This window comes from Suncus etruscus, chromosome 7, assembly GCF_024139225.1.
Source record: "Suncus etruscus isolate mSunEtr1 chromosome 7, mSunEtr1.pri.cur, whole genome shotgun sequence".
NCBI lineage: Eukaryota > Metazoa > Chordata > Mammalia > Eulipotyphla > Soricidae > Suncus > Suncus etruscus.
Window position 1 is genome coordinate 113,546,778 of NC_064854.1, and position 17,335 is coordinate 113,564,112.

A 17,335-nucleotide genomic window follows, 5' to 3' on the forward strand; every position below is an offset into this window, starting at 1 on the left:
AAATCAAATCTGGGGCCTCTGCAAAAAAGGTGAGTGGAGAAAGTCACCCCAAAAGACATCAGGGAAATGAGCCGCTATGAGAAAAAATCCAAAACATAGAGATGATGATGATTTTGGCTTTAGAACAAGCATCCGCTAATCTTAGATTCTAGTAGGTACAAAAGCAGTTGGCTAAATTTTTTCCACATTTCACTTCATGTGTCCCTCTCCACAACTTCCAGTAGAACAGTGAGGAAACATTAACAGGTAGAATTATTATGACCCCCAACTTAAAGATGAGGAGACAGACACAGAAAGATTTGGTCATTCACTCAATTATCATGGGGAATCAGCAAATCTAGCAAGACTACATCACCAGCCTGACTGTAAATCAGTGCTCACCTACTAAGTCAACAAAGGAACTCCTGAGGCAAGACCAAAGACTACAGCTCCTGTGCTCGCTTCAGCAGCATATATACTAAAATTGGAACGAAACAGAGATGATTAGCATGGCCCCTGTGCGAGGATGACATACAAAGACTACAGCTAGTGAAATGAAAATGGGTGTGGGGTGAGAGTGTCCAGAAGTTAGCGCTAGCATTTTGAGGGTGGGGGTGTGTGTGTCTGTGTGTGTGTGTGTGTTTAATGTGTAATGAGAGCATAACTCTAAAAGCGGAGAGCTACTTCAGAAGGCAATCACCCATTTTTTTATTGTTTGTTATTTGAAACTGTGCCTGGTGGTTCTCAGGGCTTACTTCTGGTTCTATGTTCAGGCTCAGGAGACAGAAAGGCATTGGAGATCGAACCCTAATCAGCTGTCTGCACAGCAAAAGCCCTATCTACTGTACTATTTCTCTAGTCCTGTCATATTTTATCTCAGACAGGATAAAGGCCTAGAAAAAACAGCATTGGCCAGAGTCAAGATTTGCTCTGGAAGGAAGAAAGCTAAAATGACTGTGCTAAAAAAACTGATCCGTAAGACCATCTTTCAGGTAAAGATGTCTTGAGCTTCTTGGGTTAGAAAGAATCAAGTGGTCAGATCTTTTATGTATTTTTTAAAGCACAAACTAGGAGAATTCCAATCCCTACCCTATCTTCCCTGCTCCCTCCCTCCTGTAACACCAGCTCCTTCATTTTTCCTCTTCCGTCACCCCATCCTCTCTCCCATTACAAAACCTCCAATAATGGCTCCCATTTTATTCAGACTGCCTGTTCCATTTATGTAACCATTTCCCCCTAGTAACGATGTCCAGTTCCTTCTGATTTCATAGTTCTCCTCTTATAAAGAGAATCATTCTCTACCGTTGATAAAGTCATTTGTTCTCCCTGAATCTCATCAAACATGTACCTGGCACTGTAATTGGGAGGGTTTTTAAACAGATAATTTAACCTTGAGAGGATGTTCATTTGACTCAAAACAGCCTTTCAATCTAAGAAACACACAAATTCCCTTTCACCTTAGCACGTCAGTCTTTAATTGTGACAGCAGTGCCAAGAAATTCATTTTCAAATAACTGATTGAACCACAAGGGAATATTAATACCTAAATATTGAGGCAAATCATGATGCTTTGCTTAAAGAGAAACTGGATTTGCTTGATGAAAAGGTTCCAGAATGTCTCTGCTCTATGCCTTTAAAATAAAAAAAAAAACCCTCTTTAGCATATTTCTCATTCTCTCTGCATTAAGTCAGGAAGTAAATGGCACCGTTTATTTTTCTTAAAATAAAAGAAAGAGTGAGAGAGAAAAGTCCTTGCTTTCTATTGCCAGTAATTGCATTTGCTAGAACGCTACTAGATTTTTGAGTTTCCAAGTCTACTGGGTGTGATTTTCTTCACTTTTGAAAATGGAGGAATAAACGTTCTTTCGACATTCACAATCTCAGTGTAGTGCACTCTGCAGTGTGGCTGTGGCTACTGACATCTCACATCTCAGGTCTAAAAGGAAGCAGAAGTGAACTAAGAAAACAAGCAACAGAGGGACTGTGGCAGACATTGCCGACTGATGTATTGTCATCATCTTGTTCAAGATAGAAGCTGTTCCATCAAATTATCATACATACCAAAAAGAAAATGTTTTTTAATTCCTGGAACCCAAAAATTCAGAACAAGAATTAGTAGGAGCCCATTCTCCCAAAGCTGGTATCATCAAATTCTCTCACATGAGTTACAACCCGGCAATCTTGCTCTTTCCATTGACTATCCTACTTTTATTGGCTCTAACTATTCTCTGCCCATTCCAAGAACTCTAAAGTGTTGCACTGAGAATACACTAATGCACCGTTAATGCAGAGCACACAGGGGTGGGGGGAATCAAAGGAACAAAATAAGCTGAAGAATGCATAAAGCTGAAGTTCCTTTCAAAAGCAGTGTAAGTTAACAGCTTTGCAGAGGTAATCAGGCAATTTATGCCCAACAGCTACCTGGGCTCAGAGCATTAACATTTCTGCCTGGAAATAAGCAAAAACTCGTGTGCATCTCATTGCGAGCAAAGGCCATGCAAGAAAACAGTTCCTGAATCTAGTCAAACTGCACAGTTGCTTTAAATGTTACAGAAGATCTATTTCAAGTCACTGGACAAGATCTTAAAATGAGTCTTCCAGTGCTGCATGGATATGGTTTTTCAAAACATTAATATAGGGCCAACAAACACGAGATCTGCTGTCTCTTTTGGTTTGGTCTTTAAGCAGAAACCATTTTCATCTCTTTTAAATAATTAGAAAAAGAATCCAAAGAAAATTGCATTGTGATACATGAAAAATATGTTCAGTGCCCATAAATAAAGCCTTGCTGGAACCCAGCCAGGCCCATTCAATGACATACTGTCTGTGGCTACTTTTGAGCTAAAAGCAACAAGTAGGCACAAGGGAGATATATGATCTGCAAAGCCAAAGAAATATCTACTATCTGATTTTGCACTTGAAAAAGTTTGCCAAATTTTGTCTTAACTTATGCACACATTTCAGGAAAATAGCTCCAAATATACTAAAGACTCACTAAAACAATGTATGTAGTTCCTAAAAATTAGTGTTTCCTCCTAAATAAACTTCCTTTTGATGTCACACAGCAGAAATGACCCCAACCACCCACAAGGTCCAACCAAAGCCTCTCTGTGAGTTAACTTGGTTGCCACTATGTGGTTAGAAGTGGAACAGGAAGATGAAAACAAGAGATGAGGAAGGCCAAAAAAGTACAACAGCAGGTTAGGTTCTTGCCTTGCATGAGCTGACACAGGTTCAACCCCAAATACCACATATGGTTCCCTGAGCACTTCCAGATATGTTCCTAAAATATAACCCAAGGTTCAACCCCAAATACCACATATGGGTCCCTGAGCACTTCCAGATATGTTCCTAAAATATAACCCAAGAAGGTGGTGGTAGAAAGAGATGAGGAAGCCACAGGGCTGGACACTTAACATATGGAATTCCACTGGATATGCATAATTAGCACCTGGGGATCATTAGCTCACCTTTTTAAAATTGTAGCCCACTCCTGGAGATGTTGGGATCCAATCCCAGAATGCTGAAGGGACCATGTTATGCTATAATGATCAAACATGGCCTTCTGACTGGAAAGCAGGTACTCAGTCCACTGGGATAACTCTCCAGCCCCAGTTAAACCACTTTACAGAAAAGACTGAGTCTGAGATTTTTTTTTAAAGTCAACAAGTTCCCAGTAAAACACAATATCCAAGCGCTAATCCAGGGACTGAAGATATAGCACAGGGATAGGGCAGTTAACTTTTACATGGCCAACCCAGGTCTAATTCTGGTATCCCACATGTTCCGCCAAGCACCACCTGCAGTAATTCCAAAGTGCAAAGCCAGCAGTAACCTTTGAATATCATCAGCTATGCCCACCCTCCAGCCTCACCAAATACACACACACACACACACACACACACACACACACAAGAGCGCGCGCACAATATAGTCCAGACTACACTACACTTCACTGGCACTAATCCTATACTTTCAACCAAAGGTCCTCAAACTTTTTATAGTGGGCCAAATCACTGTCCCTTAGACTGTTGGGGTACTAGATTATAGTTAAAAAAAAAAAAACTATAAATAATAGTGGCCTGCAAGCTGTAGTTTGATGACCCCTCCTCAAGACTGAGAGAGTCAGGGGGTGATGTGCACATGCCATACAAGCACACTGCAGGCCTGAGACAAGTTGGCGGCTAAGCAGAACAGGCAGCAGCGGCAAAAGCACCTGGTGGGCCATATAAATGCTCTCAGCAGGTCACATGTGATCTGTGGGCTGTAGTTTGAGGACCCCTGCTTTAAACTTTCAAAAATGAGCTGCATTTCCATTTCAAACTCTAAGTTCTTCTATGCTATTCAGAAAAAAAAAACAAACCTCAGAGACTGAGAGAAATAAGTAATGGGTAAAACTAAATGGGTAAAACAAGTGAAATACTGCCTTTGTAAAAAATGGTCACTTAACAGAGAAATGTTTATCTTATCCAATGTTGCATGCTTTAGTGTTGAGCTCTTAAGTTAACAATCAGTTCCCTTTACTTATTATCACCCTTAGTACAGGCAATCTCATCTAGGTAAACACACTATAATCTCTTTATCCATCTGCTATAAACACTGCTGGCTACAGCCAGCAGCCTTGCCCTGTGGAGATACCTTCTACCACAATTACCTCCCAGGGCTATTCTTCATATCCAGCAATAAATCACTTGTAATCTATGAGACAGTGATCCTACATCTACCAAGTGACCCAGGTCTTCAGAAATCTCTTAATAAAGCCCAATGATGAAGCCACTGGTGGCTCTGCAAACTGCAAATTACAGTGACAATGCCTTGTAGTAAATACACATGACTTAACATAGCAAGTGCCCAGTAGTATTTCAAATACTCTACATGGACTCATTTATTAAATCCCTAATCCTTACTTCCCAACAAGATAGCACTGTAATTCCTTTGATGTTATAAATTTTAAAACTGAGGTACAAAACACAAAGTAACTTGTCAAAGACCCGTATCCAGTAGGTGGCAGAGCCATATGCTTCACTGCCTCTCCAAAACAGATCAGACAAAAACATACTTAAATGTGAATATAAATTCCGTGTGGCCAAATTTACCTGTGTAAGTAATAAGAGGGGGAAAAAAATGTTAATTTGGAGCCGGGAAGATAGCACAGCAGTAGAGCATTTGTCTTGCATGCTGCCAACCCAGGACCGACCTGGTTCGATTCCCATCATTCCAAATATTTTCATGTAATAAAGAGAATCTTGTTTGCATTTTAAAAATAACAATCTTCGGGGCCGGGCGGTGGCGCTGGAGGTAAGGTGCCTGCCTTGCCTGCGCTAGCCTAGGACGGACCGCGGTTCAATCCCCCGGCGTCCCATATGGTCCCCCAAGAAGCCAGGAGCAACTTCTGAGCGCATAGCCAGAAGTAACCCCTGAGCGTCACAGGGTGTGGCCCAAAAACAAAAAAAAAAACAAAACAAACAAACAAACAAATAAAAAAAATAACAATCTTCAATTTTTATTTGGGGGGGGTCACACCATGCAGCGCTCAAGGGTTACTCCTGGCTCTACACTCAGAAATTTATCCTGGCAGGCTTGGGGAGACCATATGAGATGCCGGGATTCAAACCACTGTCTTTCTGCATGCAAAGCAAACACCCTACCTCCATGCTATCTCTCTGGCCCTGCAATCTTCAATTTTTTTTTTTTTTTTTTTTTTGGTTTTTGGTTTTTGGGTCACACCCGGCGCTGCTCAGGGGTTACTCTTGGCTGTCTGCTCAGAAATAGCTCCTGGCAGGCATGGGGGACCATGTGGGACACCGGGATTCGAACCAATCACCTTAGGTCCTGGATCGGCTGCTTGCAAGGCAAACGCCGCTGTGCTATCTCTCCGGGCCCGCAATCTTCAATTTTTAATCAACTGGAAAAAACAATCAGTACAGACTTGTAGAAATAAGAAAGCATTTTTTGAAAAATGCAATGACACCTATTTAAAATAAAAAAGAAATGTCTGGAATGTTTAGAGATAGGAATGTGATTCCAACTGACTTTACTTTCACAGAGAACCGCGGTTAAACAGAGTCCCTGAAAATTTTAGGATTATGTTAAATACGATCCTTAATTCAGGTTTATCAACCAGAAGAATAATTTTCAAAAAGGAAAAGAATATAGGTGTGTTATTGTCAATGTAAATATCTACCAGAAGTCTCAGTATCATTTACAGGCTAAAACTGACATCAAGCCATTCATGGTCAGTACATGGTTAGCTCATCACTCTTCATTCCCAACTCCCATGAAAGATGTAATAGATGCTGTTTCTCTACCCCAGTACCTGCCTTCACTTCAAAAGGATCCAGTGTCATCCTGGATAATCATGTCAATGGCCAAAAGCAAAGGATCCAAGTAAAGACAAAAGATAAAAGCTTTCCTTCATGTAATCTAAATCAGTGTTGAACCAGCCCACCACAGTCCAGCATCAGAGAAGGGATTCTTTATTAATAGTTCATGGGACCTAGAAATGTACCAGGGTCATTCTTCTCTTAGTCTGCTTCCCAGGCATATGTATACAACAAAGACTTTACTTAAAAATCCGTTCAGTGAGGCCAGAGTGATAGCACAGCCATAGGGCGTTTGCCTTGCACGCTGCTGATCCAGGATGGATCTGGGTTCAATCCCCCCGGCATCCGGTATGGTCCCCCTCACCAGGAGCAATTTTTGGGCACATAGCCAGGAATAGTAGTAACACCTGAGTATCACTGGGTGTGGCCCCCAAAAATACATTCAGTGCCATCTCAGATTTAGGGCATTAGGGCATTTAGGATATTTAATGCATTGGGCTAGTATCTGGTTCCAGACAACTCAGTGTTAATGAATCCCAAAGAGTATGATTTGATCTGACTTCTGATTGCATGTGGCATTTTATCCAGTCTTTAAAGAAGACTCATGAACTGGTACACAATGAAAAATAATAAATAAATAACAGCCCAGTGCTGCCACAGATTAGAGGAGAAAGGGACTCTTATTCACTGCTGGTGGAGATATATACTGGTCCAGACTTTTTGGAAAACAATATGAACATTCCTCAAAAAACTAGGAATTGAATTGAGTTCCCATATGATGCAGCAATACTGCTCCTAAAAATACATACCCTAGGGTTCCAAAAACATAATGCAGAAGAGCTCTCTACAATTCTATGCTCATTACAGCACTATTGACAACAGTCAGAATCTGGAAACAATCCAAGTACCCAAGAACAGATGAGTGTATAAAAAACAGTGATGGGGCCGTAATGAAAGCACAGTTGTCGGGAATTTGATTTGCACGTGGCAGACCCAAGTCTGATCCAGGTTCAATCCCCAAGCCTGCCAAAAGCTATTTCTGAGCTCAGAGCCACCAGGTATGGCCCCGAAACAACAAACAAACAACAAACAAAAACACCAAAGAAAACCCAGTAATATATCTACATATGAAATAGTTTACAGCTGTTAAGAGAAATGAAGACATGAAATTTGCTTATACATGGATATAGATATAGAGAATATTATGCTGAGCAAAATGAGTCATAGGTAGAGGGTAAGACATAAAATGATTGCACTCATTTGTGGAATATAAAAAAGAAATAGTATGGTAATAATATCCAGAGACAATAGATGAGAACCAGTCTATGGTAGGAAGCTTGCCAAAAATAGAAGGGGAGTGCAGTTAGAGAAGGAACCATTATGACAAGGATAGTTGGAAATGATCACTGTGGACAAGGACTGAGTACTGAAAGTAGATAAAGTGATGGCCATGATATCATTTGGGTATCAAGAGAAAGAGAGGAGAGAGAGAGAGACAAAGGCAGAGACAGAGAGACAGAGACAGAGAGACAGAGAGAGAAGAAAAATGTCTGCCACAGAGGCAGGCAGGGAGGACAGGAGGGAAATTGGGGATATTACTTTATGGGAAATGTGCACTGGTGAAGAACTTTGTAACTGTATCTCATGGTGATTCAATTAAAGAACTTATCTGGAAAAAAGAAAAAGATTTACACAGCTGATAATGGTAATGAAGGAATTTCAAACCAGATTTGTCTGCCTACAGTGGAGTCCACAACACTAAATTACACATGGTGGACCCTTCTCAATTATTATGCAAATTCAATGGTTTCTCAAAGTAACAGAGGTTCGCAGAGGAAAGCCATATTCTTCTCTCTAGAGCCATTAAAATGTTTGTATGTACACAGAGTCACAAACTTGTTTTGACAACTTGATGCTCTGGGTGCTGCCACAACACTGTTCAGAGCACGACAATGATGCTACTTGCTGATTTTATGGAGAAACAACTATATGTTAGGCATTCTACCCAGCAGTTCATACTGAACCTCAGTACTTATTTAATTCCCAGGATAAGTTTTAGAGGCATATGCTATCACCATTTCTACAGAGCATGAAATTGAAGTACTGAGATCATACAACAATATCATCAAGCTAGAAAGTAGAAGGCTAAGATTTAAACACAAATCAAGATGTAGGGGCCGAAGCGGAGTCACAAGCAGTAGGGCATTTTCCTTGCACACACTAACCTAGGACGGACCTCAGTTCAATCTCCAGGTATTCCATAAGGTCCCCCAAGCCAGGAGAAATTTCTGAGCGCAAAGCCAGGAGTAACCCCTGAGCATCATCAGGTGTGACCAGTTCAATCCCCTAGCTTCCCATATGGTCCCCCAAGCCAGGAGCCATTTCTGAGCACATAGCCAGGAGTAACCCCTGAGCATCACCGGGTGTGATCCAAAAACTGAAAAAGAAAAAAAGATGTTCAAAGACATAATGCTTTATTTTACATTGCCCAAGAAATGATGTTTTATTTCATAGATTAAATTATAACTATTTGTCATTTTATCCTCCTTTCTATCCTTAAGTTTGCAATGAGATGGTCTGTAGATAGATACGTACCATGATCTTCATGGTAGAAAGAGAAGAAAAATCATCAAGGATTAAAAGAAGAAAAGAAGGGGGCCGGGCGGTGGCACTGGAGGTAAGGTGCCTGCCTTGCCTGCACTAGCCTAGGACGGACTGCGGTTCGATCCCCCGGCGTCCCATATGGTCCCCCAAGAAGCCAGGAGCAACTTCTGAGCGCATAGCCAGGAGTAACCCCTGAGCGTCACAGGGTGTGGCCCAAAAACCAAAAAAAAAAAAAAAAAAGAAGAAGAAAAGAAAGAGAAGAACTGGGGCTGATGAGGTGGCGCTAGAGGTAAGGTGTCTGCCTTGCAAGCGCTAGCCAAGGAAGGACCCCGGTTCGATCCCCTGACATCCCATATGGTCCCCCTAAGCCAGGGGCGATTTCTGAGCGCTTAGCTAGGAGTGACCCCTGAGCATCAAATGGGTGTGGCCCAAAAAAACAAAAACAAAAAAAAGAGAGAAGAACTGGGATACCAGGGAGCTCAGTTATGCCGGTGAAGTGGGAGAGTGGGAGTGGTATAGTTCTATGTAAAACACACAGAATCAACAACATTGAAAACATGAGATCTAAACGACACCACAAAACTTAGAAGTGTGTCTGTCAAAGTAGAAGGTGGTGAAGTGGTAGGGAGGGAGCATCAGAACTTTGATGAGGGATGGTGACACTGTTGGTATGGTTTGGTTTGTGTAGAAATATTGTTTGCCTATAATACAACTATAAATAACTGTGTAAATCATGGCTCTTTAATCAAATAAAAATTTTATGATGTGAAAAAACAATAAACAATAAAAACCTTATAAACAGGGTTTACACTAAAATAAGGAAATGCCAAGCTTTGATCTCACGAAGAGTCATCCATACTCCTCCATTCCACCAACTCTGAACAGAAAGACAAGCATTCTACATAAACCCCTGAAATTATACCACAGTGACCTTGGCTTTTCTCATCAGCTCAATGTTGCTTCCTCATTTTTTGGCAAATATGCTCTTTTAAAGGGAAAAAAAAATCAGTCCCTGGCTGCAGTGGGTGTTTCAGGGCCTGCTTCAATCACAGGAGCAGAGATAGAGGTTGAACCTGCCCTGTTAGTACAGCCAGTTGAGTGTGAAACCAGTCTTGAAAACCAATAATAAGACAAACTATCTAGACCGGGGAAGAGTTCCTCTCTTTAGAAATAAGTGGTTGTCAGTGTATGGGGGGGGGGGGGGAGAGGAGGAAGAGCAGGGAGGAAAACTGGGGATAATGGTGGCAGGAAATGTGCACTGGTGAAGGGTATTGTACATTGCATGCCTAAGACTCAACCATGAGCAATTTTATAACAGCGTATCTCACAGTGATTCAATTCAAGAACTTATTTATTTAGGGCTAGAGAGATAGCATGGAGGTAAGGCCTTGCATAAAGAAGAACAGTGGTTCCTGGCATCCCATATGGTCTCCCAAGCCTGCCAGGAGCAATTTCTGAGCATAGAGCCAGGAGTAACCCCTGAGCGCTGCCGGGTGTGACGCAAAAACCAAAAAAAAAAGAATTTATTTAAAAAAATTAGCTGCTCCTCTCTTCGCCCCCAAAATGAAAGTAATAAGAGGTTGTGAGTCTAGATGGCTCAAGAGAGCTGATAAACATGCTCTTTGCATGTGAGGTGCCTGGGTTCAACGCTCAGCTCTGAATACTCCTCTGAGCCCTGCCAAGAGTGAACCCTACTCCCTACCCAACCACTGCTAGGTCCAAACTTCTACCGAAATAATTTTTTTTAATATTGACTTATTTATATACCATATATATATATATATAAGTATAAGATATCAAATAACGTATTTGATAATATGTAAGAAATGAGGGTGGCATCTATTAAGAGCTAGCAAGAAGGAGGGAGAAGAAGAGAGAGGAGAGATGAAGAAAGAGACAGGATATATAATTTCAGGATCTGGATCCATCCATGCCTAAATTATAAATTTATTCACAGAACAAACATTTTAAGACTCCTGTGGCTGCATACAGCATCAAACCCTACGTAGACTATTCTTACCTATCCAGTCTTACCTATGATTATTTATCTGTAAGTTAGGAATTTATATGCATTAAGAAGTTAATAGCTGGGCCTGGAGAGATAACACAGCAGTGTTTGCCTTGCAAGCAGCTGATCCAGGACCAAAGGTGGTTGGTTCGAATCCCGGGGGACCATATGGGACATATGCCTGCCAGGAGCTATTTCTGAGCAGATAGCCAAGAGTAATCCCTGAGCAATGCCGGGTGTGGCCCAAAACCAAAAACAAAAACAAACAAACAAAAAAAAAAAAGAAGTTAATAGCCACCACTAATAACAAAATACAACAATTATAATACTATTTTATCATCAAGTTCTGTGAATGTGGTCTCTCACACACAAAATGTTACCTGTGGGTAAATAAAACCAGCCACAGAAAAAGTTCAACAAAAAATAAGAATGGGGGTCTGAGAGAGAGCGTGGGGGTAAGGCGTTTGCCTTGCATGCAGAAAGTTGGTGGTTCTAATCTCGGCATCCCATATGATCCCCTGAGCCTGCCAGGAGCAATTTCTGAGCATAGAGCCAGGAGTAACCCCCAAGCGCTGCCGGGTGTGACCCGAAAACCAAAAAAATAAAAATAAGAATGGATGCTTAACTAAATATACCCTACCGTCACAATATCAGTAAAGTCTACATGCTTATTTTTGTCCACTCCTTCTTCAAACTAAATATTCAGGACAATGCTTCTTAACTTTTTGAAATAAATTTTTTCCTTGCAGTGCCAGCAATAGAACCCAGGCCTTCAGACATGCAAAACATATGCTCTAAGCAATGAACCTCAACCCCAGCCTGTAATTACTTACAAATGTTTAAGTGGAATCAGAGACATAGACTAGCAAGGTAGGGTGCTTGTCTCGCACATAGTCAATCTAAATAGAATCTCCAGTACTCCAGAATCCACCAGAAGGGATCTCTGAGAGTAAAGCAAGGAGTCAACCCTAAACACAGCTGGATGTAGCACAAAACAAACAACAACAACAAAAACAAACAAAAAAAAAAACAGGTAGGAAGAGTGCTTGATTGCATGAAGCCAACCTGGTTCACTCCCTTGGACTACATTTGGAGAGAGTGATCCCTTAGCCCTGGGCCAAAAAAAAAAAACCCTTAGCATTGGCAAGTGTGCCCTTTCTCCCCCCCCCCCCCCGCCCACCCAAAAAAGCATATTTGAGTAGGTGCCAGGAATGTAGTTCAGTAGAAGAATATACTTTGCATGTTTGAGAGCATGGGTTCAAGCTCTGGCACCAAAGAAAACTTTAAGGAAATAGGAATAAATCACAAATAATAAAAGTATCAAAGTAGAGTGCTCCGAGAACTGGGATTCTATGCAAAGAATCGAAAGCCAAAACTCTGTTGTTTGTTTGTTTCTGCTTAGGGATTACTTCAGGCTCTGCAAGCATCTTATCAAATGAACTATCTCTATAGCCCTAATGTAAAAACTTTCCATTGATCTCAAAGACTAACCATCCAAAGCCAGTCATGGTTTAGGCAGTCAGTGTCCTCACACCATGATTTGGTTAAGTATCATGTAGACATCCCTAGCCAATAAAAGAGAAAATAAGAGCATTCGGTGCATGCATGTACACAAAAACGACTACTACTACCAATACAACTCCCCAGAAGCATTCTCTTTCCTCGAATATTAACAGAACTCATGTGCAAGCCCCCAAACACACACACACACACACACACACACACACACACACAAAATCACCTCTACCATCATCACTACCATCCCAGGAAGCATTCTTTCTCCTTGAATATGAATGGAACTTCTGGTTTTCTTCTAGCCATAAAAAATGGCAAAGGTAAAGGTATTTTGTGGATATAATTAATGTCCATGATCAGTAGGATTTAATCGAACACACTGATGTTGGCACTGCAATTTGTGTTAATTAAGCCACATCCAAAATGTGAGCCACTGATAGTACGTGCCAGATTGAATTTATTAATGAAAAAGGAATTACTCCCCATTTCCTATTACCTGACCTAATCTGCACATTTTTTTTAAGGCAAACTGAACCAGCAGGGGTTCCCTCCTTGTTCTTGAATTAGTAAATCTTCCTGCTGCAAAACATGGAAATACAATAGCAAAGGCAGACAGTCTTGAAAAGCTGGGGCCTTTCTCCCACAATTACAAAGAACTAAATAGTGCCAGCTTCCAGCCAGCCTTGAAGAGGGATTTGTGATGAAATCACAGTCTGGCCTACAACGTGATTTCAGCCTGGACCCAAGTCATTCCTAACTTATGAACCATGGAAACTGTGATAAAATTAATTTGTATTGTTTGAAGTCTTTGTTTTTGTGGTGTTCCGTTACACACCAGTAGGGGAAAAAAAAAGCCAGATGGATTCTTTCTTTTCCACTAGGAAAATGGCAGAGACAGAGTGGGGAGAACATACAATTTTACTAATTGCGTGGAAGGCTCAGAGCCTTCTAGTTCTGGAGCTAAAAAGATAGAACAAAAAATAAGGAAGGCATTTCCCTTGCATGAAGCCAACCAGTTTTAATTCCCAGCAAACCACCAGGAGTAAGCCATGTGTGGCTCAAAAAACAGAAGGAAAAAAATATTTTTAAGCCTTCTAGTTCCAAGAACTCAGCTGTTCCCACATATTTACAAATCACAGTATGTTCCATAAAGCAGTTCTGAGTAATGCCAGGAGTGATCCTTGAACACAGACTCAAGAGTAAGCCTGAAAAGAGCCACTTGTCCTCCTGGCAAAAATTAAATTAAATAGGGACTACATATAGAAGGGCACACGACTTGATATCTGATTCTACAAGAAGTTTTATAACAATAAGATCTCCTACTTTACCACACTAAAACCTCCCAGCAAATTTGACATAGCGAATGAATGGGGCTGATTGGGGGAGTTCTCCAGAGCTAGTTGACAAAAGGCAGTAGCATTGAGATTCCAATACAGAATATATTACCTAACACAATTACTCCAATTTATTTGCCTAGCCCCTGAATCCTTCTTTGTTAAGTGGAAATAACAGTCATTTACATTCCAAGGTAACAGAAAGTTAGATGAGAATTTGCAGGGGAAAAATGAAAGCATGGTAGAGAAATAGAAACCTAGTAAACCTAGTGTGTAAATATGTACTTGTTTGTTTGTTTTTATAACTTGAGCTCACAAAGGCAAGGTGTCCAGACAAGCAGTATAAGGTCGCTGGAAGATGAGCTGTGTCCTCCAACAAAAAGATGAAATCTGAACTCCTCCCTCCCTCAAAGTGGCCTTCTTTAGTCATCACAAAGGTAATATGCTTAGGTGATGTCATGCTGCAATAGAAAGTGCCTGTGGAGCCTAAGGCTCCAAACAGAGGGTCTGGTGAGATGCTGGTCTGGAAGGAAATGTTGATACAGGAAATAATCCACACAGTGAAAAGGTACAAGAACAGGTTCAGGAAATCAGCACTCAAGCAAGGAATTCAACCACCCAAACTTTCTGCTTCTAAGAAGGAAAGCAGCTTAGTGGAAGAAGACCAAAGAATGAGCGCCTACCTTCCTCAGACCCCTTGCTTTTATTGTGGAAAACAAGGTCACACCCTTGGGTAGGAGAGGAATACCAAATTGGGAATAATAATACTCTCATCACCAGATCACACCCTAGGGTGGAGTATGAATATTGATTAGGGTAGGACCAGTAATCCAACAGGAAAGATCAGTGATTCAGTCTGACTAGGATGTCCTTATTAAGGAGTGAGAGAGACCCAGAAAGAAGGTGGCCAGGTGACTACACAAGCGTGGGAGCATGTGAGGAGTGAAGAGGAAATCAGATACTCCAATGCTGAAAGCCAAGGAATGAATGTCAAGGATAAGAAGGGAGAAATTGTAAAGTACAGTCTCCATGGGAGCTTCCAACAAAGGAACTAACCTAGCAAACACCTTGTTCTTGAACTTTTAGCCTCCAAAAAAGAAATAACACATACTACTTTTTAGAGTCACCAAGTTTGTGGTCCTTTGTTATTATAGCCACGGAACTACCGCTATCACAGAGAAAGCCCCAGTAATCAAAAGTGTTTACCATCCAATACTGGGTTTGGAGCATTTGGAAAGATTCCTACCAGTGAATTTTAAAGTACCAAGGAAGCAGCACTCAGTGTGAAGCAGGAAAGGGATATGCAATAGTCAGCAGCTCAAGGACATAAATAATAAATGAGCTTAACTAATGAGAAAGGAGTGGGTTTGCCATATTTATTAAAGATGATTTTTGCCATCAGTTTACATTATTTTTGTTCTTTGAAAGATCTTTTAATAAGCAGCTAATAAATTTCTCAAAAATATAACGAACACTTTCACAATCCAGCACAAGCAGGTTCCAACGTACCGTGAAGGCCTGGGAAAAATGATAAGAGTGGAAGAGAAGCAGAGAGCAGAAAAGCATAAATCCTGTACCCTCACAGGTCTACACGACACCTGGCCTTGGAGGTTCAGTCTTCAAAACTAAGCCCCTCTGCAGAAGAGGGGGTCACGCTTGCTGTCAAGTAGTAATAGACAGTGTTCAGTTAATTAACCAGGTTTTAGTGAAGCTAAAACCCTGGGCCTATCTTTTCCCTGATCCCATAAAGCATTTGTGGCAGTTCGGTTTTTAACCAATACAGGAGTAATTTGAAATCAATTTCCCTTCTCCTTGATGAACAATGGCCTATTTAGTGTGACCCTCAGAGAAAATTAGAAGCCCATGTTCGTGAGGCAGCACCCTGGAGCCCTACAAGGGCAAGCTTCACAATTCTTACTCAAAACTGCTTACCTGGTACTATCATGAGCAAGCAGGTCTTATTTCTCTATGAGCTGTGTTCATCTATCACCATCGGCCTGCAGATGTGACCCTTCCTCTGAATTACAAGCAAGTTCCAGACTGGATCCTTCTTATTCAATCAACACACGTATAATGAGCAACATGATGAGCTAGGCACTCACGAGACCCAAGTGAGCAAGACAGATTACAGCCTTGACCCTTCTGGCATCTACAGGCTGGCAAAAGGCCATAGGAAGCCTGAAAAAGAAGCCCACGAAGGTTCCATTAACAGTCACAGAAAGACAGTTGTCCAATTAGCTAGCTGCATCTCAGACCCTTTGCAAACAGTAGCATTCCACCACTTGATGGCATAGCATTTTTAGCCTTGCTCTAATTGTATAACATTACCTGTTTTGATAGGGCTACCATGTACCGATGATAGAAGTAAGATTATGCAGCAATTGCCTGTCCAGCGTTATGACATGTTTCACTTCACTTCCTCCTTGACTCAATGTCAAGTTTTTCCTGTAGGAGTATTTGGAAAGGGGGCACCTACTCAACTCAAAATTTCTCCAAATAATTATGTCTTTTTCCTGAAACTCTTCACCTTCCAGCATTTTAAGTTTGTTTCCCCCACTAAAACAGAAGTTCCACCAAAGACATTATTTGCTTTGTCACTTTTCCAAATACACAGAAATTCCAAAGCCCACAGAAAGCATCCAGCAAATAGGAAGCACAGATGGATGCATGGACAGAGACTAAAATCTCTACAGAAGATTCTCATTGATCTTCAAGTCACCAACTGAGAGTCCACATGTTGCTCTCAATCTTGGTTGACTACATTAACAAAAGAACAATATCATAAATATCGATTTGCATTCACAGAGAATTTTTTTCAAAGAATATATTATCAATGCATGTTCGATTTGTCTTTTCGGTGCCAAAATTCTCAACAATGGCAAACATGCTCTTATTAAGGCTTTTCATTGCTTTCTCCGAATATATTCTGAATTAGAGAGCTCAACCAAGGAGATGGTTGATATTTATCAGAAACCATTTGTTAGTCTAACAAAAATTGGGGGGCGGGGGCAATATTGCTCAAGGGTTTCTCTTGGCACTGTACTCACAAATTACTCCTGGTAGGCTCAGGGGACCATATGGGTTGCTGGAGATCGAATCCAGGTCAGCTGTGTGCAAGGCAAATGACCTACCCACTGTGCTAGAGATCTTTTTTTAGTACTGCTTTACATATAATGAGTTTCCAAGCAAGATTTCATTTGCAATTTGCAAACATTTTCCAAAATATGTTTCTGAATGCAGACTTGAAAACATTCCACTGAAGCTCTTTTTCACTTTGTTTTTTTTTAGATGACCAGAGACCAGAGAAATATCTCCAAGGACTAGAGGTAAATTCAACCTCCAGCTGCCTGAGCACTGGCAGGTACAAACCTGGAGGCCCCTACATACTGCTAGGCCTGAAGAACACTGCATTTGGTATGCTTGAGCACTGAGTTATGGCTACACAGCTAAGCATCACTCAGAGTGCTCCCATCTTGGTCCCAGGTCCTGCTTGGGAGGGCTCCCCACCAAAAGCCCAAATATTCACTCAGACAGTAAATTACCATCTGAGGAAATGAGAAGATACAGTGTAG

General features: G+C 41.1%; 1 protein-coding gene and 1 non-coding gene across 3 annotated transcripts in view; one reads left to right on the forward strand and one right to left on the reverse strand.

Annotated features, from left to right (window-relative positions):
* Positions 1-17,335, reverse strand: part of PTPRG (protein tyrosine phosphatase receptor type G) — an 837,085-nt gene that overhangs the window by 776,565 nt on the left and 43,185 nt on the right. The gene's annotated exons all lie outside the window — the stretch shown is intronic.
* Positions 434-540, forward strand: LOC126014524 (U6 spliceosomal RNA). Its single transcript, XR_007497571.1, has one exon. It is a non-coding gene; the product is annotated as a U6 spliceosomal RNA (small nuclear RNA).